Below are 25,381 nucleotides of genomic sequence, written 5' to 3' on the forward strand. Positions count from 1 at the left end.
CACACTCCAGGTGATGGTTAGCCCACTCCCCCCACTTCCTGTGGTATAAAAGACAGGAGTTCTCCTGTCTCTTCCTCTTTTCGCCCTCTTGCTCCCTACCTGCGTTCATGACCGCACACACACACTGATACTGCATACCAGCCACGAGGCAGAGACACCATCACACTACTCGGGTTGTATCCATCCCTGTTTTGTATTTTGCTGTTTTTCCCTTCCTTATCCTTTGTAAACTCCCCTACCTCCAATCCCTTTTTCTAAGTTATTGTTAAACTTTTCCTTTTTTAACTTCCAAATCGAGTGAGATTGATTTATTGGGGTGTCCCTACCTTTTATCTCTCTCCCTGTCTTTTGGGGAAAGGAGGGGGAGGAGGGGAGGGCACTCTATAAACTCTATAAATCCTATAAATTGTCATTGGGTCTACCAAATTTATAAGAGTCTCTGGGAACTTGCATTTGAACCCAAGACAATTTATTTGGCGTCTCAACGTGGGGCTAGGTAGAAAGAATTCTTTCAGAGAAGATTTGGAAGTTAAAAAATGGATATTCTGAAAGTCTTAATCATTAACGCTTTTGCATGGCTGTTGTGGGGCTGGCTGTTAAAGTTTATAAGTTACCATGTCTTCTGGATTGTCATTGATATGCTCTGGGAATATTCTAAGCATTTGCCTGCCCGAGTCTATGCCTATTTCCTGAATTCTGTTAGTAATATCACTGTGTTTAGAAATGTTTCTGGAACATGGAATCAATCTGAGTATATGCATTGGAGCACAGAAGCTCCAGATATTTTGGGGGAAAAATGGTACTGGATAGCTGTTATTTCACTGTGTGTAAATTTGGGTTTGGGAATTAATAAGATAGCGGTGAACTGGGACACGTGGAAATATCGGGTGGGCGCCGCCATTAGGGTGCTTAGGGGGAGGGGTGGTCCTCACTGCCCGAGCTGCAGTTGCGGGGGTTGGGCGACAGGGCAGACCGGGCAGACCGCCCCTAGCGCGGCTCCGCCCCGAACTCCGCCGCCGGTCCCGCCCAGGGCAGCCCCCCGGACCCTGCCCCCTCAGCCCAGCCCCCTTCACCTAGCACCAATTACGACGCGGCCAGCAAGATCAAATCAAAACCCTCCCGCAGATACCGATCCAGGGCAAGGGACCTCTTCGGGAACCAGCACCCCCCAGCAACAGCAACCAGCTGGAAATGGACCTGATAATGGAGTGATCCTTATCAGCTCCACGCCCAGAAAGGAAATCAGGCACATAAGGCAGGAGTATGCAAGGGCAAACGGACAGTCCCTTTTAGCCTGGCTTTTGAAATGCTGGGATGCAGGAGCAGAAACAGTGGACCTAGATCACAGGGAGGCGAAGCAGCTGGGATCCTTGTCGAGGGATGGAGGTGTGGATAAGGAGCTGGGAAGGCTCGATGGTACCCACTCACTTTGGGCCAGGCTTCTGATAGCTGTGAGGTACAGGTACCCGACTAAGGATGACATGATTTTCCATCCCCTTAGATGGACAGATATGGAACAGGGTATCTCATACCTGAGGCAAATGGCGGTTCAAGAGATAATTTATGGAGCCGACCAGAGGCCCTCGGACCCTGATGATGTCCGCATGAAGCCAGCCCTCTTAAAGAAACTGACTCAGTGTGCCCCTTCCACATATGCCCCCACATTGGGAGCACTGCTGCTGGGCAGAGACCCCAACAACCTTCCCACAATCAGGGAGTTTGTGAATGACCTAAGACAGTTTGAAGACAGTTTGTCGAGGAAAACCTTAATTGCCACTGTAGAGACCCTCACCCAAGAAATGAACGAGCTAAAAGCCTCTTTCTCTGAAATGCAGAAGGCAGAGGAGGACTGCTCTTCACCTTCAGAATGGGTGCAAGTCTCAGCTGTAAGGAACACACGCCGCCGTGCTCCTCCTCCTCCCCGCAGGAGACCAGCCCAGAGCAGACAGGGTACACACAGGGGGTCACTCTGGAGAACACTGTGTGACCATGGGGAAAACATGGATAGATGGCATGGCCAGCCCACCTCAGCTCTATGGGCCAGGGTAAGGGAACTGCAGGGAACAAACACGGGGAATAACTCCTCCAGAAGAGGGGTTGCCCCAGTGTCCCGCAGGCAGCGCTCTCGCTCAAGGGGTGGTGAAGCCAGTAACTCAGGTCCATGTGCCTCATGCAGTCACACTGCTCAGAATTAGAGGTGCCCTGTCTCCAGCCAGGCGGAGGCCAGGGATAACAGAGTATATTGGGACGTGTTTGTGAAATGGCCTGGCACTTCTGAAGCCGAGAAGTACAGAGCGTTGGTAGACACCGGTGCCCAATGCACTCTGATCCCCTCCAGCCACAGGGGGACAGATACTGTTACAATTGCAGGAGTCACAGGGGGGTCTCGGGAGCTGACTGTGCTGCAGGCTGAGATAAGCCTCACCGGGAATGTGTGGGAGAAGCACTCCATAGTAACTGGCCCTGATGCACCTTGCATCCTGGGGATTGACTTTCTCCGGGAAGGGTACTTTAAAGATCCGAAGGGGAACAAGTGGGCATTTGGCATAGCAGCTGTAGAGACTGCAGACAAAGAGCAGCTGTCTATCATGCCTGGCTTGTCAGATGACCCTTCCGTGGTTGGTACCCACAAGGTGGAAGATGTCAAGTTACCTATTGCTTCTCGTGTAGTTCATCGCAGGCAATACCGCACCAACAGAGACTCCCTGCTACCCATACAGCAGCTGATTCGCCGCCTGGAGCAGCAGCTTGTCATCAGCAAGAGCCACTCGCCCTTCAACAGCCCGATATGGCCAGTGCGAAAGGAGACAGGGGAGTGGAGACTCACGGTGGATTTCCGAGGCCTGAACGAAGTGACTCCTCCAATCAGCGCAGCCGTGCCTGATATGTTGGAGCTGCAGTATGAACTGGAAACGAAGGAGGCCAAATGGTATGCCACAATTGACATTGCTAATGCTTTCTTCTCCATCCCCATTGCAGAAGAATGTAGGCCACAGTTTGCCTTCACCTGGAGAGGAGTCCAGTACCACTGGAACAGACTGCCTCAAGGGTGGAAGCACAGCCCTACAATCTGCCACAGCATCATCCAGACTGCACTGGAGAAGGGTGGCGCTCCAGAACATCTGCAGTACATCGATGACATCATTGTATGGGGTGAGACAGCAGAGGAGGTCTTCCAGAAGGGTGAGAAGATCATTAATATCCTGTTGGATGCTGGTTTTGCCATTAAGAGAAGCAAAGTGAAAGGGCCTGCCAGAGAGATCCAGTTCCTGGGAGTTCGCTGGCAGGATGGCCGACGCCACATCCCTATGGATGTGGTGAATAAAGTGGCCACTATGGTGGAACCCACTAACCGGAAGGAGACACAATCCTTCCTGGGGTTTGTGGGCTTTTGGAAGATGCACATTCCCGGGTACAGTCAAATTGTGAAACCCCTCTTTGACGTTACAAGAAAGAGGAATAACTTTGAGTGGGGACCTGAGCAGCAGGTGGCATTTGACCAGATCAAACGAGAGGTGGTCCATGCCATGGCCTTGGGACCAGTCCGAACCGGCCCAGAGATTAAGAACATTCTCTATACAGCAGCCGGAGAGAATGGTCCTAGCTGGAGCCTATGGCAGAAAGCTCCTGATGAGATAAGAGGCCGCCCACTCGGGTTCTGGAGCAAGGCGTACAAAGGCTCAGAGACCAAGTATACCCCCACAGAGAAAGAAATCCTAGCTGCCTATGAGGGAGTCAGAGCTGCCTCTGAGGTGATTGGGACGGAGTCACCACTCCTTTTAGCTCCAAGGCTTCCAGTCCTGACTTGGATGTTTAAAGGGAAGGGTTCGACTCCGCACCATGCCACAGATGCCACTTGGAGTAAGTGGATGGCTCTGATAACTCAGAGGGCTAGGATGGGGACTCTCGAGCGTCCAGGCATTGTGGAGGTCATCACCAACTGGCCAGAGGGCACTGACTTTGGAAAGCCAGCAGAGGAGAAGGCAGTGACCCGTGCCGAGGAAGCCCCCCCATACAGTGACCTTCCTGAGGAGGAAAAGGCATATGCTCTCTTCACAGATGGATCCTGCCGCCTGGTAGGCAGCAAGCGGAGATGGAAGGCTGCCGTCTGGAACCCCACACGCAGGGTTGCAGAGGCAAGAGATGGAGAAGGCGAATCCAGCCAGTATGCTGAGGTGAAAGCCATCCAGCTGGCCCTGGACATTGCAGAACGAGAGCAGTGGCCAATGCTATACATCTACACCGACTCATGGATGGTAGCAAATGCCTTATGGGGGTGGCTGAAGGAGTGGAAGAGAAATGATTGGCAGAGAAAAGGGAAGCCTATTTGGGCTGCTGATCTCTGGCAAGACATTTCTGCACGCCTGGACAAACTGCCAGTTAAAATCCGACACATCAGTGCTCACATCCCAAAGAGCAGAGCCACTGAAGAGCAGCAGCATAACCACCAAGCTGACCAGGCTGCCCACATCTGCCAGATTGACCTGGACTGGAAGCACAAAGGTGAACTGTTCTTAGCTCGGTGGGCACATGACTCTTCTGGTCACCAAGGAAGAGATGCCACATACCAATGGGCCCGAGACAGGTCCGTGGACATATCCATGGAGGCCATAACTCAGGTTATCCATGAATGTGACATCTGTGCCACCATAAAGCAAGCCAAGCGCATGAAGCCTTTGTGGTACGGGGGAAGGTGGTCAAAGTACAGGTATGGGGAGGCCTGGCAGATTGATTACATCACTCTGCCTCGGTCTCGCAGTGGCAAGCAGTATGTGTTAACCATGGTGGAGGGAAGCACGGGGTGGCTGGAAACGTACCCAGTACCTCATGCTACTGCCCGTAACACCATTCTGGGTCTGCAGAGCCACATCCTGTGGAGACATGGTACCCCAGAGAGAATTGAGTCAGACAATGGGACCCATTTCAAGAACCACCTTGTAAGCAACTGGGCAAAAGAGCATGGGATAGAATGGGTTTACCACATCCCATACTACCCACAGGCTGCAGGAAAGATTGAGCGACACAATGGTCTGCTGAAAACCACCCTGAAGGCTATGGGAGGTGGAACTCTCAGAAACTGGGAGAAGCACCTTGCAGAAGCCACTTGGCTGGTGAACAGCAGGGGATCAGTTAACAGAGCTGGTCCTGCTCAGTCTGCCCTACTGCCCACAGTTGAGGGAGATGGAGTTCCTGTAGTCTGTGAAAGGAATCTACTGGGAAAGACTGTGTGGGTTGCTCCTGCCTCTGGTGGGGGAAAACCTATCAAAGGGGTGGTATCTGCAGAGGGTCCTGGTCACACATACTGGGTGATGATGGAAACTGGTGTTATCGAGTGTGTCCCTCAGAGAAACCTCTCTTTAGCTGAAAAGGTTTTGAAATCTCAGAGTTGATTCCATGTGTTCCAGATATTTCAGGTTATCTTGTATTATAGTTGTATAATAGTTGTATCATAGTTGTGCAATACTTGTATTATAGTTCATAAGGGGTTACAAGTTGTTTTTGTAGTTATACCCTCACCACTACACGGCGTCCAACAGAACCTACATGACAGCAGCAGCTATCCAGAGTCCTACAGCATCGCATCACACCACGGCGTCCAACCAGAACCCTGCATCTGATTCGTCACTGATGCCCTGCAGTGAGAGACTGTTCCTGATTTCCCTCCAGAGGATGTCTACAGCCAGCTCATCTACACCTGTTCCCCTGATGCCAGACACCAAGAGAGACTGTTCCTGATGTTTTTTCTTCACAGAGGAAAAAGACTTTCCTGAGTTCCAACAAGAACTGTTCCTGTTTCACTGACTTTTCTTCCGTTCCTGCCCTGCTCACATCTCAGCAACCTGCACCGGACCAGAGGAACACATCGCCTTGGGATACAGCCGGGGACCAAGAAGGACTTCACGAACTCTTAACCCATGGACACTTTTCCCATCTTTGGAGAAGAAGACTGTTCTTAGGAAGGTGGAAGTGGTCTAACCAAGGGGTGGAATGTATAGGGTTAACACTCCTGGGGGAGTGACCCTGAACCTGACCCTAGGGGTCTTGGCCCCTCCTCAGGGGTGGGCCACACTCCAGGTGATGGTTAGCCCACTCCCCCCACTTCCTGTGGTATAAAAGACAGGAGTTCTCCTGTCTCTTCCTCTTTTCGCCCTCTTGCTCCCTACCTGCGTTCATGACCGCACACACACACTGATACTGCATACCAGCCACGAGGCAGAGACACCATCACACTACTCGGGTTGTATCCATCCCTGTTTTGTATTTTGCTGTTTTTCCCTTCCTTATCCTTTGTAAACTCCCCTACCTCCAATCCCTTTTTCTAAGTTATTGTTAAACTTTTCCTTTTTTAACTTCCAAATCGAGTGAGATTGATTTATTGGGGTGTCCCTACCTTTTATCTCTCTCCCTGTCTTTTGGGGAAAGGAGGGGGAGGAGGGGAGGGCACTCTATAAACTCTATAAATCCTATAAATTGTCATTGGGTCTACCAAATTTATAAGAGTCTCTGGGAACTTGCATTTGAACCCAAGACAAGATGGATCTATAGTGCACAGCTTGCATAGTGTGCTCCAGAGGGCTGCAGCATGGATTAGTAGCACTGAGGATGCAGCAAGAATTAAGTTTCAGTCCTACGTCTGCTCACCTGGAGGTTGTAGTTTCCACTGCTGAAGCTGCTTCCCTAGGACAGGTCTCCTGCATGGGACTCAGACTTCGGGCTCACTACATGACTATGAACAGGCTGTGCACACCAGCATCTTGGATTCATCACACCTAGCCCTGCACTCAGGCACACCCACAAAGTCTCCTATTGCTCTGAAACAGGGGGCCCCTAAAACACCTGCTGGTCATTTTAGACCCAGCTGCTGGTGGTATAGGCCAAACTGCTCCTATGAATGCAGCCCAGTAAGGTCAAAAAAAGAAACACCAAAAAAAATCCCTGGTCTTAGAGATGCCCAGCTAAGACTCATGCCACATTTGCACAACAGTGCCAGCAGACACAGTACACCAGATGCCAGCACCACTTTGGGGTGCTTCATCTGCCAAACAGCATTTACCAGAAGCTGTGGCACTACTAGAGCACAGCTCCTAAGCCCTGGCACAGAATTTCTTCTCTGGGGCATGGGAAGGCAGCAAAACCCAGCGCGGGTCAGGAAAGGCTGCTCTCAGTGTATCCATCCAAACTCCTCTGAGCATCCCTGCAGAGTAAGAGAGGCCACCACAGTGCAATCCACTTCCTCCTCCTCCTTCCACATCAAAACGCAGCAATGGGGCTGGATTTGCCTGGGGAATCATGGGGTCTAGTGCAGCTTTACCATTCTTTTGCTGGAATTTATAGCACAAGCTCCTCCAGCATGAGCAGGCATGGTACCTCGGGGATCTTGCAAGCAGCTGCTGTGCTTTTTGACATCACTTTTCCCACCCAGGTACTGACTGATGTGCGCCCCTCACTCCTAAGCCCAGCGCCGAGAGCCGCGGCTTGCCCAGCTTTCACTGCCATCTTGTCATACAAGCAATTTATCACCCGCCAGTGAGTGCTCGTTACAGACGACAGACTCCAGTGTCCATTAATTAATGGGAAATACTTAGAGAGCCACATACACATGCACGGCTCTGTCTGAGCTGTTTCCGACAGCACCTATCATGGGCGCATTCATGTACTGCAACCGCGAACGCAGGCTCTGGGAGCAGCAGCAGAGGTAGTCGGCAGAAGCCAGGCTCAAAACAAAGCAAAGTCAACACTACAGGGAAGGAAAAAACCAAACAAACAAACAACCCCCCGCCAGAAAAAAAAAAAAAAAAAAAAACCCAAAACAAAACCACACCAAAAAAACAAACAAACAGCCATGGAGGTGATAGAGTAGCATAGTCTTATTCCTGAATTAGTAAGAAACAGCTTAGTTTAAGGGATCAATAAAAGGCTGATGACTAAAGAAGTGTGCAAAGCAAGCCACGTCCCAGCTGCTGAAGCTTTAGGGTAAAAGTATACCTTCACCCCAGCACACCTCCAAAGGGCTCATACAGTCTTTTGCTGCAGAAGTAGCAAACAGAGATGAAGCACTGCTGGCTGCTGCTGCTCCGTTCAAGCCTCCGATGCATCCGTTAAGGCAGGATAAACCCAGTGGCACAGCACGGGAGCAAACCCAGTGGGGCAGGGGCTGTCCCTCTACAGCCACCTTGCACCTCCCAGCCCCCAGCTTAGCAGCACCGAAGGAATGCCTGCCAGCCCTTGAGCCTTCACACCACCGGGTGAGCTAAAAATAAATGAAGTACAGGTCTGCAGCAACTCAGCGCCAGATTTAAGCAGTGCCACGTTCTGCTGCTTCACTGCAGAAGCCAGGCACGGAGGGTGAGGAAAAAGGGTTTCAGAGGGATCTTCTGAAACTCAGCTGGCTCTTTGATTTTGGGAGGGGGGAAAAAAAATCTAAAACCATTTTGAAAGAAGTTCTAAACATCATGTCAAAACCCACCACTTGATCTTTTTCACAAGTAGGCTTTCACTTTCTTCTGCTGAGGCTCTCTGCCAAGCACAACACAGAAACACAAGCTATTCTCGTTGATCCAAAACTGTTTTATTTTCACCAAATAAGATGTTCATCTGAAATCTTTTTGCCCAGCTCAGCTGTAGGAGAAGCTATCTGCTCACAGCAGCTCTGGATTTATGCTCAAATGAGCATTTGTGACTAGAAGACAAGACTAGATTCATAGTGAAATGCATCATCAATAAATCAGTCAATCACATCTTCTGCCCTCGTTGCAGGGCTGAAGTCTCAAGTAACTACTCAGCACTTTGTCAACCTTTACTCCAGCAAAGTCTGGGTAAGAGACCTCAGGATTTAGCCTATTGATTGCTTACTATTGTTTGTGATGCCCTGCATGTGTTAGACATGCTCCTTTCAAGCAAGATTAAATACCTTGCTTATAGCATTGGGATTCAGGGGAAATTACCTTTTACAAGCATGGGAACAGACATGTTAAACTGCCTTATGCAATGGCCCATTGTGGTGCAAAGGCAACTTGAATCCCCGTCCCATCTTGCTGCCTGGGAGGGGAGCACATAGCAGCGGTGGCTCTCCTAGGACTGGTGTAGCAAGCCCGGGTGTTTGTAGCACATTTCTGCGAGTTAAATACTATTTTGGATGTAGCTCCGGAGCCTCTGTGGCTCTCAGCTCCTCCGATAGAGTTTTGTGACAACAACAATAGAATGACAGCTCCCCGGCAGCTTTGAGTAGCATCTCCAGCTCAAAGGCAACCTTAATACCTCTGCTGATGTCAAGCTTTCCAGTTTTCACATTCGTTTGAAGTTAAGCTGATCTAACTTGGGTGAGTGGGCACAGACGGAGTCACTCAACCAAAGCCAAAGGATCTCACAGCAGGGCTGCACAGATGCTCAGCAGCAATGCAGATGCCACTGTGCCTGAGACTGGTGCCTGACTCCCTTACACCGAAATGTATATTGAATGTATTCATATAGATGGTTGTAAGCGCCCATCCTGTCCCAACAAAGAGCAAGCCTGGGGCATTTCCTTCCTCCACAGCCACAAAGCAAGGAAATAGGGCAACCATTTTGAAGTCAGAACACCTCTTACTAACTTTCTGAATGCAGCCTGCTTTCCCTGCACCTCTCTCCCTCTACCAAAGAGGCAGAAAAATTGATGCCACTAGCTTTCAGGAAAGCCCTGAAGAGGGACCTGGACAGGCTGGATGGGTGGGCAGAGGCCAACAGGATGAGATTGAACAAGGCCAAGTGCAGAGTTCTGCACTTTGGCCACCACAACCCCAAGCAGCACTACAGACTGGGGACTGAGTGGCTGGAGAGCAGCCAGGCAGAAAGGGACCTGGGGGTACTGGTAGATAGTAGCTGAAGATGAGGCAGCAGTGTGCCCAGGTGGCCAAGAGAGCCAATGGCATCCTGGCCTGCATCAGGAACAGTGTGGCCAGTAGGACAAGGGAGGTTATTCTTGCCCTGTACTCAGCACTGGTCAGGCCACACCTTGAGTGCTGTATCCAGTTTTGGGCTCCTCAATTCAAGAGAGATGTTGAGGTGCTGGAACGTGTCCAGAGAAGGCCAACAAGGCTGGTGAGTGGCCTGGAACACAAACCCTCTGAGGAGAGGCTGAGGGAGCTGGGGTTGTTTAGCCTGGAGAAGAGAAGGCTCAGGGCTGACCTCATTGCTGTCTATAGCTACCTGAAGGGACAATGTAGCCAGGTGGGGGTTGGTCTCTTCTGCCAGGCAACCAGCAACTGAACAAGGGGACAGTCTCAAGTTGTGCCAGGGGAGGTCTAGGCTGGATGTTAGGAGGAAGTTCTTCCCAGAGAGAGTGATTGGCATTGGAATGGGCTGCCCAGGGAGGTGGTGGCATCAGCATTCCTGGAGGTGTTCAAGCAAAGCCTGGATGAGGCACTTAGTGCCATGGTCTAGTTGACTGGCTAGGGCTGGGGGATAGGTTGGAGTGGGTGATCTTGGAGGTCTCTTCCAACCTGGTTGATTCTATGATTCAACCTCCAGATCCAAGCCTGATGTCCAAAGGAAGCCAGGAGTGATGACAGAACCTCCAGCACATAGGCAGAGTGCTGAAAAACAAGCTGACAAAACAAGGCTGCACAAACTTTCTCATGAGAATCACACTGTTCCTGAGATTGTCTAGAACAGCCTTGCCTCCAGTCCTGCTAGTGCCATGGTTGGGGTGACAAAAAAATCTCATCCAGACTTACTGGCTACTGGAATGGGCTGCCCGGGGAGGTGGTGGAGTCACCGTCCCTGGAGCTGTTCAAGGCAGGATTGGACGTGGCACTTGGTGCCATGGTCTAGCCTTGAGCTCTGTGGTAAAGGGTTGGACTCGATGATCTATGAGGTCTCTTCCAACGTTGGTCATACTGTGATACAAAGCCAAGAGTCTGCTGCTTTCCACCTCTGGAGAGATGAATCTGCCTGCTCTGTATGGTTCAGATCACTTCAGCATTTTCCTGATTGTTAGCACAGAAGCAAGTTCAGGGACACCACTGCCTCCTCAGGCACCCCTGCCACAGCCTGAACATCACTGGGGACAAAGATTGCTTAGATGGGAAAGAAAGACTTGCTTTCTGAGGATGCTTCTCCCTGCTGACACTAAGCACACAAGAGGAAAGACTTCAGCAAGTGAAACACTGCAAAGAGTTGGAGATCTTACCCAGGCTTATATTTATCTAAAGGGTGGGTATCGAGGAGATGGGGCCAGACTCTTTTGGGACCCTCACTACAAGAAGGGCATTGAGTTGCTGGAGTGTGCCCAGAGAAGGGCAATGAAGCTGACACAGGGTCTGAAGGACAAGTCCTATGAGGAGCTGCTGAGGGAGCTGGAATTGTTTAGCTTGGAGAAGAGAAGGCTGAGGAGAGACCTCATTGCTCTCTACAGCTACCTGAAAGGAGGTTGCTGTGAGATGGGTCTAAAGTCTCTTCTCCTGAGTAACTACTGATAGTATGAAAAGAAATGGCCTCAGGTTGTGCCAGGGCAGGTTTAGATTGGCTATTAGCAAAAAATTATTTACTGAAAGAGTAGTCTGGCATTGGACAGGCTTCCCAGGGAGGTGGTGAAGTCACCATCCCTGGAGGTGTTCAAAAATGTGTAGACAAGGCACTTGAGCACACAGTTTAATGTTCATGGTAGTGTGAGTTTAATGATTGGATGTGATGGTCTTAGAGATGTTTTCCAACTGAAACCCACAATTCTGTCATTCTTTTTGGTGGTGTCCAGCAATAGGACAAGGGGCAACAGGCACAAGCTAAAACACAGGAGGTTACATCTGAATGTGAGGAAAAGATTCTTTACTTTGAGAGTGCCAGAGCCCTCAAACAGGCTGCCCGGAGAGGCCATGGAGTCATCTTCCTTGGAGATATTCAACACCTACCTGGATGTGATCCTGTGCAACCTGCTGTAGGTGAACCTGCTCTAGCAGGTGGAGTGGATTAGATAATCTCTTCCAAATGCTACCATTCCATGACTTTACAATTACTCCAGCAAAAGAAGCCTGCAAAAGCACCTATAAACTACATACAAGGAGGAGGAAACAAACAAACAAAACCAGCCCCACATAGTTAAGGATTTGCAGCATCTGGACTTAGACCATCAGCCACTCCCCTGGAGGGCAGAAGGGCTCTGCAGCGGGACCTTGACCACCTGGACAGATGGGCAGAGTCCAATGGGATGGAGTTCAATAGCTCCAAGTGCAGGGTGCTGCACTTTGGCCACAGCAACCCCATGCAGAGATACAGGCTGGGGTGGGAGTGGCTGGAGAGCAGCCAGACAGAGAGGGATCTGGGGGTGCTGATTGATACCCACCTGAACATGAGCCAGCAGTGTGCCCAGGTGGCTAAGAGAGCCAGTGGCATCCTGGCCTGCATCAGGAATGGTGTGGCCAGCAGGAGCAGGGAGGTCATTCTGCCCCTCTACTCTGCACTGGTTAGACCACACCTTGAGTCCTGTGTTAAGTTCTGGGCCCTCCAGTTTAGGAGGGACATTGAGATGCTTGAGCGTGTCCAGAGAAGGGCGACGAGGCTGGGGAGAGGCCTTGAGCACAGCCCTACGAGGAGAGGCTGAGGGAGCTGGGATTGTTTAGCCTGGAGAAGAGGAGGCTCAGGGGTGACCTTATTGCTGTCTACAACTACCTGAGGGGTGGTTGTGGCCAGGAGGAGGTTGCTCTCTTCTCTCAGGTGGCCAGCTTCAGAACAAGAGGACACAGCCTCAGGCTGCACCAGGGGAGATTTAGGCTGGAGGTGAGGAGAAAGTTCTTCACTGAGAGAGTCATTGGACACTGGAATGGGCTGCCCGGGGAGGTGGTGGAGTCGCCGTCCCTGGGGCTGTTCAAGGCAGGACTGGACGTGGCACTTGGTGCCATGGTCTAGCCTTGAGCTCTGTGGTAAAGGGTTGGACTTGATGATCTGTGAGGTCTCTTCCAACCTTGGTGATACTGTGAAAAAATACTGTGACCCCACCACACACCAATTCCCAGGCTTCACCCACGTATCTCACTGCAAGGCAAGCTGATTTCTGATGTTCGTTCCACCTCCTGCCTTGCTTTATTTCTGCCTGGTACCCAACCTCCCCCTCTCCTCCAGGTGCCTCCCCTGCTGCCATTTGTTCCTGTCCTTTACAGCTCTGCCTGCTGTCACTCGTGTAACCTTGCCTGTTTGGTGATTTGTGGCAATAAAGCGTCACTGTGAAGAAAAAATACGGTGTCGCAGCGGCATATAAATCTCTGATCCATAAATCCTGCTGGCCCCCACCTGCATGCCCCTCCTAGTCAATGTAAAGTGCAACAATTTAGGGCAAGAGGAAGGAAAAAAGAGCTGGTAATATCTGATCTTACTGAAGGACAGCACTGAACCGTCCTCGTTGTAATGAATGTGGAGGGGCTGCTGTGTGCTGTAAAATGCCCTGGAGACGTGGGGCCTCAGTGGAAGCTTCCTAGAGCTATTCAGAGGTTAAAAAGAGTCATCCTACAGGGAAAAATAATACAATAGACATTGCTAAGGGATGTCATCAGCGCTGCAGTCAATCTCCTCTAGGAACAGCCTTGCTAGCACTGAGTACACATGATCCTGGCAGCATCACGGCCGTGGAAGGGATTGCGGGTGTGTGGACCTGAACCTCTCGCTTCTCTTTCCATCCAGATATGGCATCTTGCCCATCCCTGTAGCAGCTGAACATCTTCTTCAGCAGATCTCCACCAGCATCCACATTCCTTGGGCATTAGAAGGAATTGTGAAGGGGCAGGTCTGTGCTTCTCCTGGGGGGTACTGCTTTACAAAGCCATGTCCACTTATGGGACGACAGTGGTTTCTCATGGCTGTCACCAGAGGCAAACACAACTCACATCTGTCACCCCATGATCCCCACCTCTACTACACAGAACACTGGGGATCCACTGCCATAACCCTTTGAGCCATGAGACTCGTAGCAGCCATGGCACCATTTGAAATGGTCTTAAAAGGAAGTTTGCTCCCTCTTGGTGATGGTTATTTCTTTAAGCTGGAGGAAAAATACCACTGCTTGAGTCAGAGCACTCATTTACTGAACAACCATGCTGCAGCTCGGCATGTAAAGTCACCTCAAGCACCACTGCTGCCTCTCTCCTGAGCCACAGCTCCTGTGGCGGAACCAGCAGACAGTCTCTCTTCCATACCCACAGTCCTTGGCATGCTGAGGTCTCATCCACCATCCATCATGCAAAACAGCAGGAAGCATTGCATTAAAGCCTTCTCCTGACATGACAGCTTACTTGACATCTATGGCCCACCTGAGCAGCTATGCAACTTGTGAATATAAACAACTGAGGGAAAGGACATCCACTAGACAGATAGCTTGGGGAAGTGCCATCAACCCCTGAAAGTCCATATGTGGTTTTTTAACAAAAGTATTTGCTTCCTGTCTTGCCCACTCGTCAGAGGAATATATGAGCGGAGCTAAGCAGCACCCTAGAGACAGACTAAAATCAAGCAAGGGATGCTCAGAGCGCTCTGCGGGAGCCATGCAGATGAACGCATTGTAGAACAACCTGGGGAGGAGAAACTTTTCCTCTCCCAGGCTTGGAAATGGCATGCAAGTTTGTGGATGACACTAAGCTGGGGGCAGATGTGGCTGGGTGGGAGGGCAGAAGGGCTCTGCAGCGGGACCTTGACCACCTGGACAGATGGGCAGAGTCCAAGGGGATGGAGTTCAATAGCTCCAAGTGCAGGGTGCTGCACTTTGGCCACAACAACCCCATGCAGAGATACAGGCTGGGGTGGGAGTGGCTGGAGAGCAGCCAGACAGAGAGGGATCTGGGGGTGCTGATTGATACCCGCCTGAACATGAGCCAGCAGTGTGCCCAGGTGGCCAAGAGAGCCAGTGGCATCCTGGCCTGCATTAGCAATGGTGTGGTCAGCAGGAGCAGGGAGGTCATTCTGCCCCTGTACTCTGCACTGGTTAGACCACACCTTGAGTGCTGTGTTCAGTTCTGGGCCCCCCAGTTTAAAAGGGACATTGAGATGCTTGAGCGTGTCCAGAGAAGGGTGACGAGGCTGGTGAGAGGCCTTGAGCACAGCCCTACGAGGAGAGGCTGAGGGAGCTGGGATTGTTTAGCCTGGAGAAGAGGAGGCTCAGGGGTGACCTTATTGCTGTCTACAACTACCTGAGGGGTGGTTGTGGCCAGGAGGAGGTTGCTCTCTTCTCTCAGGTGGCCAGCACCAGAACGAGAGGACACAGCCTCAGGCTGCGCCAGGGGAGATTTAGGCTGGAGGTGAGGAGAAAGTTCTTCACTGAGAGAGTCATTGGACACTGGAATGGGCTGCCCGGGGAGGTGGAGTCGCCGTCCCTGGGGCTGTTCAAGGCAGGATTGGACGTGGCACTTGGTGCCATGGTCTAGCCTTGAGCTCTGTGGTGAAGGGTTGGACTTGATGATCTGTGAGGTCTCTTCCAACCCTGATGATACTGTGAGAAGCCATCATGTAACTATACTGCACTTGATCAAGAAGACATATTAAACAACCCCCCCCCCACACACACACACAAAACAACCAAACAAACAGATTAAAAAACCCCAAAAAACCCAACCAGACAAAAATGTCAGATCTTGGTGCCCAAACTTGCCCTTAGAAAATTCCTTCCCTCCTGCAACCACAATCCACTGAAACTTGGAGGAAGGGGAAAAAAAAAAAAAAAAAAAAAAAGAATCACCTCAACAAACCCAAACCACAACCCACAGAAAAACACACAAACAAAATTAACAAAGACAAAATCAAACAGACACTCACAAAAGAAGCCAACCCTCCCAAAAAAAAAAAAATCCCAAACAAAACAACCACGCAACACTACCAAAAAAAAAGCACTTGGGTTCAGGACTATAACAGCATGGCTCCTGGCAGGCAGTGAACCTCACACAAGCCCACTGCCCGCCCTTGGCAGCAAAGGAGCCAGCAGCTCGCTGGGTACGCACAGCAGCACAGCCAGCAGCTCACATGGCACTCGGACCACATCAAGACATCACTTTTAGTTTTGGGAGTCCTGGGAAAAGACATACAGTGATTGACTGGAGTATTTTATTCACAGGACGCAGCAGCGGACAAGGAAGTTGTTGAGAAGACTGAAAGGATGAGTTCTGGTGGGCAGGAGGTAAAACAAAAGGTTCCCACTGTACAAAAGAGAAACTTCTACTTCTTTGAGTGCTTACCAGTGCTGAAACAGTCACCCATACAGCCTATATTCTTACCATCCATAGGGGATTTCAGCAGCAGACTGGCTGGATAAAGCCCTGACCAGCCATACCATCCTCAGTCTGCTACTCAGTGCAGAGTTTCTGCTGGACTTGAGACCTCTCAGAATCCAAATGCAATGGTTTTGCAAGTGTGTTACAAGAAACCGTGGCTGCAGTGTAACATCAGGCTGTTGTTTCCTCGGGTCATAACTCAGGGAAAAAAAAGCACAGCCTCTTTAACAGCAACACAGATGAGGCAGCAGTGTGCCCAGGTGGCCAAGAGAGCCAATGGCATCCTGGCCTGCATCAGGAACAGTGTGGCCAGTAGAACAAGGGAGGTTATTCTTGCCCTGTACTCAGCACTGGTCAGGCCACACCTTGAGTGCTGTGTCCAGTTCTGGGCCCCTCAATTCAAGAGAGATGTTGAGGTGCTGGAACATGTCCAGAGAAGGGCAACAAAGCTGGTGAGGGGCCTGGAACACAAACCCTATGAGGAGAGGCTGAGGGAGCTGGGGGTGTTTAGCCTGGAGAAGAGGAGGCTCAGGGGTGAACTCATTGCTGTCTACAACTACCTGAAGGGAGGCTGTAGCCAGGTGGGGGTTGGTCTCTTCTCCCAGGCAACCAGCAACAGAACAAGGGGACACAGTCTCAAGTTGTGCCGGGGTAGGTCTAGGCTGGATGTTAGGAGGAAGTTGTTGTCAGAGAGAGTGATTGGCATTGGAATGGGCTGCCCAGGGAGGTGGTGGAGTCACCGTCCCTGGAGGTGTTCAAGCAAAGCCTGGATGAGGCACTCAGTGCCATGGTCTAGTTGACTGGCTAGGGCTGGGTGCTAGGTTGGACTGGCTGATCTTGGAGGTCTCTTCCAACCTGGTTGACTCTATGATTCTATGAAGAAGGAAAACTCACGAGATACAACATGGTAGTGGCCACATGTTGCTGTCGGGAGGCTTACTGTAAACAGGGGGAAAGATCTTTGCTGTGAAGGTGGCACAGTTGAGGATCAGGTGCCTCAGAGGATGTGGGGTACCCATGCTTAAACTGTGGACACTCAGATGAACAGCCATACTGAGCTGATGTGTTATTGGTGGCTGTTTTGCTCTGGCAGTAAGGCTAGTGAGGGGGCTGGAGTTGCTCAGCTTGGAAAAGACGAGGCTCAGTGCAGACCTTGTTGCTGTCTACAACTACCTGAAGGGAGGTTTCAGCCAGGGCAGGGGCTGGTTGCTCCTCCTAGGCCACCAGTAACAGAACAAGGGGACACAGCCTCAAGGTGCACCAGGGCAGGCTCAGGCTGGATGTTAGGATGAAATTCTTCACAGCAAGAATGACTGGCATTGGGATGGGCTACCTGGGGAGGTGGTGGAGTCACCCTCCCTGGGAGTGTTTAAAAGGAGACTGGATGGGGCACTTAGTGTCATGGTTTAGTTAATAAGAAGGCGTTGGGTGATAGGTTGGACTCAATGATCTTGAAGGTCTTTTCCAACCAGGTTAATTCTGGGATTCTGTGAAAGTCCACGCATATCTACAAAGGTGCATGAACAAGACAAGAGATTACTGATCAGACCTGTTTGGTCACCATCTCTAGAAGCACCTTAAAGTCCTCTCAGTCACATCATTTTCCCCATCTAGAAAACCACATGTCTGCTCAAAGGAAGGACAAAGCCCACCTAGGAACCCACTGTGGGGTCTCCCTGAAGAGGACACACCTAATCCTGAAGGCAGCACGTATTCCTTCAGACCCAAACGCTGCTTACTGCTAAAAAACTGCATAACCAAATGACAGCAGCAGGATTTTGGCAAGACATCTGTCCCTCTATAAATAGAGCTTAACCGCGTGTCCTTATCGCGGGGCTTTGATGCGTTTGGGCAGAGTATTTTCTTCCCCTTCGCCGCCGAGTCCCAGGCAGCGCAGATAATGGGCTTGAATCGATCCAAGCTCAAGTATTACTAAACTTCCTCCCACGGTGGCAGCACGCCAGCCTCAAATAGGACAAGAGAACATGTGTCTGTTCAGAGCCAACCACAAGGAGCTGGTAGAAAATTGCTTTAGACTTTAAAAATAACAGGTGCTTTTTGCAGATCTGTAGATCAATCTACAATGTATTTCAGAGGTTTAAGAAAGTCAATAGAAACAAGATGTGTCATGGCTGCACAAGAACCCAAGAAGTCACATTTTTATTTATGCTGCCACTGGCACTTCAACTGTAGTCTTACTGTCCTGCTGCTCCTTGCCACAGTCCCATATCACTGCTTCTCCAGCAGCAAAGTCAAGGGAAAAAGCTCCTTCTAGTGCTGCAGTTCACCACCTCATTGGTTTTCCCAAGACAGCTTTGACCTGGGGATGGCTGGGGTCAGAGTGTCACCACTGCACCTTGCTTGCAGCATGAGCATGCAGAGACTGATGGAAAGGGGCAAGGACAACCTCCAGTCCTCATTGGATAGAGAGGGGAATAGAGTGACAAAGGATGAGGAAAAGGCAGAGGTGCTTAACACCTTCTTTGCCTCAATCTTCAATAGTGGGACAGGTTGTCTCCTGGACTCCTGAAGTGGCAGATGGAGTCAGGGACCAGTATAGTCCCCCTGTGATCCATGAGGAAGAAGTAAGGGACTTGCTGAGCCACTTGGACCCTCACAAGTCCATGGGACTGGATGGGAACCATCCCAGGGTGCTGAGAGAGCTGGCAGGTGAGCCGGCCAAGCCACTCCCCATCATTTATCATCAGTCCTGGCTCACTGGAGAGGTCCCCAAAGACTGGAAGCTGCCAATGTGATGCCCATCCACAAGAAGGGTCAAAAGGAGGAACCAGAAAACTACAGACCTGTGAGCCTGACCTCAGTGCCAGGCAAGGGCATGGAACAGCTCATCTTGAGTGCCATCACAAAGCACCTACAGGATGGCCAAGGGATCAGGCCCAGCCAGCATGGGTTTAGGAAGGGCAGGTCCTGCCTGACCAACCTGATCTCCTTTTATGATCAGGTTACCTGCCTGGTGAATGTGGGGCAGGCTGTGGATGTAGTCTACTTGGACTTTAGCAAAGCCTTTGACGCCGTCTGCCACAATAAGCTTCTGGCCAAGCTGGCAGCTCGTGGCTTGGACAGATTCACTCTGATATGGGTCAAGAACTGGATGATTTTGGAGGTCTCTTCCAACCTGGTTGATTCTATGATTCTATGAAATGACTAGGATGACTTCCACAAACTGGTGCTCATCTTCTTTGGTTTCCATCTATGTGGACTCGCCACACAAGTGCACTCTTGGGATGCTCCAGGCAATGTTGAGCTGGTTCCTTGGGATTTGCTGCAACCTGGTACTGCTGCAGAATCACACAGGGAAGCAGCCTGCCCTCTGCAATCTCATCCTCAAGTATTCATAGCTTCTCAGATTGCATCAGGTTGAAAGTGACCCTCAAAGGTCATTTTGTCCAACCCCCCTGCAGTGAGCAGGGACACCTTTAACCTAATGAGGCTGCCCAGAGCCACATCAAGTATGATCTTTAGTGTCTCCAGGGACAGAGCCTCAATCACATCCCTGGGCAAACTGAACCTGTATTTTACCACTCTTATTGTAAAGAGCTGATCTGGAATTGGAGCTGGGGGTTGTTTGGCCTGGATTAAAGAAGGCTCTGGGGAGACCTTCAGAATCTGAAGAGCGTCTACAAGAGGGATATAGAGAGACTGTTCACAAAGGCCTGTGACAGGAAAAGGGGAAATGGCTTTAAGTTTGAGAAGAACAGATTTAGAGCAAATGTTAGGAACAAGTTCTCTACCATGAGGGTAGTGGAACATGGGAATAGGTTGCCCAGGTTGGTGGTTGGGGCCCTAACCTTAGAGCTATTCAAGATGAGACTTGACAGGGCTCTGGGCAACATGATCTAGTTGGCTAATGACCGTTTTTACTGCAGAGATCACTGGACTAGATGACCTTTGGAGGTCTCTTCCAACCCAGGCCATTCTATGATTCTATGGATGTGAGAAGCCAGATTGCTCCTGCAGAAACCTTTCTGCTGTGTACCCACCGCACCCCTTAGATCATGATGGCACAACTTGGAGAGGTGCAGTGTGGACTCCCTTGCAAGTCCTCTGCTCCTACAGCCCCACCACAGAGTACTACAAAGCATGTTCAGATTTCTCTTCTCCCATTTTCTATTACTACTCAGTGGGCCACATGACATGGCTAAGCAAAGCAGACCTAAGTCATGCCTGCCTCTCCCCTAGACCCTGTGTAATGCATGAGCCATTAAATATGCAATTAGGCTGCATTTCCAAATCTGTAATCACAGACAGGACCACTTTCCTCCCTCCAGCAGAGCCTGTCCTGATGAGCAGATCCCTCTGGAACTGGCTACCTCCATTCCACAGCCTCCCTAAGGCACAAAAAATTATCTTCTGGCTTCCATCTTCTTGCCTCAGAAAAGGCTAACACGTACCTGGACTGGAGAGAGTTGCCTGCACACCCTTGTTGAACAGGCAAAGCCTCTGTGCTGCAGGATGCCTGGTTCCAGCCATCCCTCTGACCCAGAGCTCAGCTAGGCATGGGACAACAGATCAGGCCTTAACACAGGAAGCAGAATTTGGCTTTCTGGCTCCTCTGCAAGGCTAAAATGCGTGCAAATGCCTGCTACACATGCCACACAAACCCCACTGGTGGGCACTCCCTTTGGGAGAACACACGGGTAAAGAAGCCTGCAGTTACGATGCAAGGCAGGGACCAGCAGCTAGGAAACAAGGCTGGCAGGAGTACCCCAGTCTGCTGCTGCTTCTCCAACCCCCTTCCCATCTCTCTGCCAGGCTCAAGCCACTCTAACAGCACATCATTTGGGCTGGGCTTTTATTCTTCTGCTGCATGTAAGCAGGCACCAGTGGATACATCATTCAGCAAAGCCAAGGAAGAAACAAGCAGCAATAACCATTAGCATGTGTGTGCCGAGACCCCTCATAAACGCCTTTTTTTTCTTCCTTTGCTCCCATCTGCTTTGCTCTGGGCCACTAAATCCAATTCAGCAGTGCTTGGAGCTTGTACTGAAGCCATGATACATTTGTCAGATCCCTGACTAGAGCCATGGCTAATTTTACAACGCTAATTTATCTCACCATATTATATCGCTTTCATTTCATCCCCCTGGATCCCATTACTGCCAGTATACCTTGTAGCCAGCATGTAACAGTAATTGGTATTATTAGCAACGTAGCCTCCTCAAGCTGCTCTATTTGCAGAGCTGTAAGGAGTCCCATGGGTGGGCCAAGGATGGGAAGGGGGTCCTTGTCCCATGCCACTCTGGATGACGCTACTGAAAAATGCCAAGGGCAATGATTTCCTGCTCTGCACATCCAGACCCCAGCCTGCTTCATCAGGTGCTGCCTGTCTCCGAGGTCCCTTAAGCTCTTAACTCCACAGCCTGCATGCAGCCTTGCACACAAGGAATACCTCTGTCCTTGCCTGTGGCTCAGAGGATACGGGACTGTGATGACCCAGGTTTAAAGGGGCTGCAAAAGCACCCCTGGGAAGCTTGGTGTAGTGAGAGAGGGTGGGGAAGCTACAAGGAAAATTTATAACACTGTGTGATATATTGGACAACAATTTCTCCTCTTCAGTGTAAGCTATTGCTTTTCCAAGACGAGCATAACAAAATCCATGCAGTTTTAGCTAAGTGGAGGCTGTGCTAGTCAAGCAGTGACAATTCCCACTTAAGATGTCCTTGCCTGGCATTTAGAGACTTATTAAATTTTAATTCATCATTTTCGTTTCTCAAGCACAACACCAGCAAGTGCTGGCTTCCCCTGCACAGCTCTACAGGGTCTGTGTCTTCAGAAACAGTAGCCTCATCCACAGGCTCCTTCTCTGCTCCGTCAGGGCCACCAGGGCTTGGAGGTGATGATTCCAAATCTCTCCTCAAGCAACATCATTATCACGGCTCCATACGCACAGGTCTTAAAAGTGGGGCAACCCCTTGACCATGGCCAGTGGTGATGGTAGGATGAAGGGGAAAGGGATGATGCCCTTTTCAGCACAGGATGTCTCAGGGAAGCTCATCACACCCATGATGCTGCAGGTACTGGTGCAAGAAGGCAGAAAGAACATTTAGCTTGTCTGGGAGCCTAAAAGTTGTGCTTGTCTGTGAGAGATGGCACTTCACCCCCCACCACAAAGCAGGATTGAGTAGCACTAACCTCCTCTGCAGTAGTTCAGCCACCACAGGGCCTCTGCTACCCTAGCTGGATTATACATCTCCAAGCTGCTCTAAGGGCCTTCAAAAACAGGAGGATTCTCCGTGGAGAAATTCTCCCCTTTACATTTCCAAGCTGTTCATCCAGACCTGGTCCTCTATAACTTAAATCATTACTGTGAGCATCTGCCCTCTTTTCACAGCAGCCACAGGACTGCTCACACACCAGAGCCGGGAGCAGCCATTTGACACACTTTGAAAACACCATCCCAGCCAAAAGATACATAGGCTTGGAGCCCCACAACACACCAAGCACAGACAAACAGTGTGAGGAAGTGTTTTAACTCGTCTCTTACCTCTCCACTGGTCCAGAGGCCTTAGGGTGTCCCAAATTTCTCATCAACGTCTGGGGGATACTTCTGTCTGTTTCACCAACCTTCACTGCTCAGATCTGTGAATTTCTTCAACAAAACAGAAGAGACAATGTGTCAGGTTACCAGGTGAAGCTCTGGAAACTCTTTGGGTTTGGAAAACAAGCAAAGAAGAGTGGCTTCTGTTTTCTTGTCCTGACAGCTGGTGGCAACCAGTACAAATATGAAGCTAGTTTAGATGAAGAGCCCTCCCACGTGAGCATCATAGCCCAGCCCCAAAGCACGCATTTGCTTAATTATTTCGATGTAAAGACATGAAAGGGGAGAGGGGGAGAGACATACTGCAGCTTGGGGCATCTCTGATCTTCTTTGGAGACAGACAGCAACGCTCCCCAGCAAAACAGCACAGCAGCTCTAAAATGTCAGCACAGCACCAAGGCATTTGCCCACGAGGTCTTGCACTGCCTAAGCCCTAATCCTGCAAAGCCTCACACGCGTATTAAACCATGCAGGGAGAGGCCAATTCGCCCGAACCCATGAGCGTGAAGAGGAAAGCATGCACGTACAGCTTTGCAGCAGAGACTCTGAGGGCTGCAAACGGGAGAGGGACTTGCTGTGTTACATCTGACATGCTGCCTAGTGAGACAGAGGTTGAGGCGTTACTACACCCAGCAGTGCCTTCAGTTACAGCAGCAAGTATGCATTATGTGTTAGGCAAACAAATTATCAGCCAAGATCCATGTTCATTATCTAGCTCTTGTGGTTTGAGCTTGTTTTGTTCCACCTCTTTTAAATGCCTTGAGAAGCAGAGAGGGGGAAAAAAAAGAGAGTAGAAAAAAAACATCTGTGTTATGAAAAATAGGATTCAAACTCCACTGGCAAGGGGGAAGTCTGGGAGTCACTCATATGGAGATGCTTTCCCAAGGGTGACAGCAACTCCAAGCCTGGAACACCGTGTGCTTCAGCTGCCACCCAATCCCAAGCTGATCAGCTTTTCCATGGTCTTTGCTGAGACCCCATCCAAAGCCCAGGCAAGTCAGTAGGAGGTTGTTACAAAAACCCAAACTACAACCACCATCCAGTCCCTACTCGCCTGCAAAACCTATATAAATAATTAATCCCCCTTAAAGTCCACTGGGTGCCTGATGGAGAAACCTTCATTTGCAAAGCACTGGGAAATAATTACCAAGTTTTCCCAGAGCTTAAAAGGAGGGAAGTGGACTGTTTGTCACGTCGGCAGCCATAGTGTGCTGTAATTCATCATGCTTGCCAGGTGTCAGCCACTGAGAAATTTAACTCCAGCTGTTCCAAACCCAACACCTGCAATGCCCCATCACTCAAAAGCTGCTCTGCCAAGCCCCCCAGAGCTGACAACTGACTGGCAGATGATGACCCCAAATCTCTCCTGGAGCAACACTGTTACCACAGCTCCATATGCACAGGTCTCAAAAGGGGGACAAGCCCTTGACCATGGCCAGTGGTGATGGTAGAATGAAGGCTTCCCAGACAGTTTGTGAGGTCTCCTTCTACAGAGACTTTCAAGGCCTGTCTGGATGTGTTCCTCTGTGATCTATGTTAGATAGTATTGTCCTGCTCTGGCGGCGGGTTGGACTCGATCTCTTCCAACCCCTAACATCCTGTGAGCCTGTGATGAAGCCCCTTTCAGCACAGGACATCTCAGGGAAGTTCATCACACCCATGATGCTGCAGGTACCAGTGCAGGGAAAGGAGAGGAAATGCTTCCTCCCCACCAAGTCTCCTCTTGCTCTGCAATGCCAATGATGAAACAGTTCAGGTTTACGTAGAGTTTTGTTTGGCTGTTTTTTTTTTGTTTAGTTGGGTTTGTTGTTGTTCTTCTTCATGGGTTGGTTCTTTTCTCTTTTGTTTGTTCCCCCTACCTCCCAGAAATGAAGAACAGAAGCCAGCAAGACTACCTGCCAGGGCTGTGACTCTGGCTTGGCAGGGATATGACAAGAGAGATGGGTTTAGCACCAAGCACCCTTAGGGAGGTTTTTCTACAATACTCTGCTCAAGCCAGAAGGACATAGCTCTCACAGGTACACTACATTATGGGGGGTAAGAAGTGCAAAATCCTGATGACTTTGCTGAGAGATGTCCCTGGAAACTGATTACCATGTAAAAGACAGGCAGCCCCTGCCACTCTGTCCTGATGTTAGGAGGAAGTTCTTCACAGAGAGAGTGATTTGCCATTGGAATGGGCTGCCCAGGTAGGGAGTGGAGTTGCTGTCCCTGGAGGTGTTCAAGAAAGGCCTGGATGAGACACTTAGTGCCATGGTCTAGTTGATTGCACAGGGCTGGGTGCTAGGTTGGACTGGATGATCTTGGAGGTCTCTTCCAACCTGGTTGATTCTATGAGACAAGCCATCTGATTCAGCAGCAGAAGCTTTTCCCATAGAAGTCAAAGCATGGATTTGCTTTCTAAAGAACCCCAAATAGAGGTCAAGTTAGGTTCAGGAGGAGCTCAGCACGCCCAAAGCAGATTGCCAGCTAAAAGATCTGCCTCAGGGCCCTGAACCAGTAGGAAGACGTGTGAGCTAGAATGGCATCCAAAACAGGGGAGAGACTTGGTGACAAGCTCAGGCAAACTTAAGTATTAGAACAAATATCACCACAAAGCAGG

General features: G+C 50.3%; 1 protein-coding gene across 30 annotated transcripts in view; it reads right to left on the minus strand.

Annotated features, from left to right (window-relative positions):
* CNTFR (ciliary neurotrophic factor receptor) overlaps positions 1 to 25,381 on the minus strand; it is a 274,938-nt gene that overhangs the window by 188,221 nt on the left and 61,336 nt on the right. For all 30 annotated transcript variants that reach the window (XM_064140049.1, XM_064140050.1, XM_064140044.1 and 27 more), the window contains one exon: positions 22,726 to 22,830. The gene's annotated coding sequence lies outside the window, so the exon portion shown is untranslated. The remainder of the gene's footprint in view (positions 1 to 22,725; positions 22,831 to 25,381) is intronic.

This window comes from Pogoniulus pusillus, chromosome Z (genome assembly GCF_015220805.1).
Source record: "Pogoniulus pusillus isolate bPogPus1 chromosome Z, bPogPus1.pri, whole genome shotgun sequence".
Classification (NCBI taxonomy): Eukaryota; Metazoa; Chordata; class Aves; order Piciformes; family Lybiidae; genus Pogoniulus; species Pogoniulus pusillus.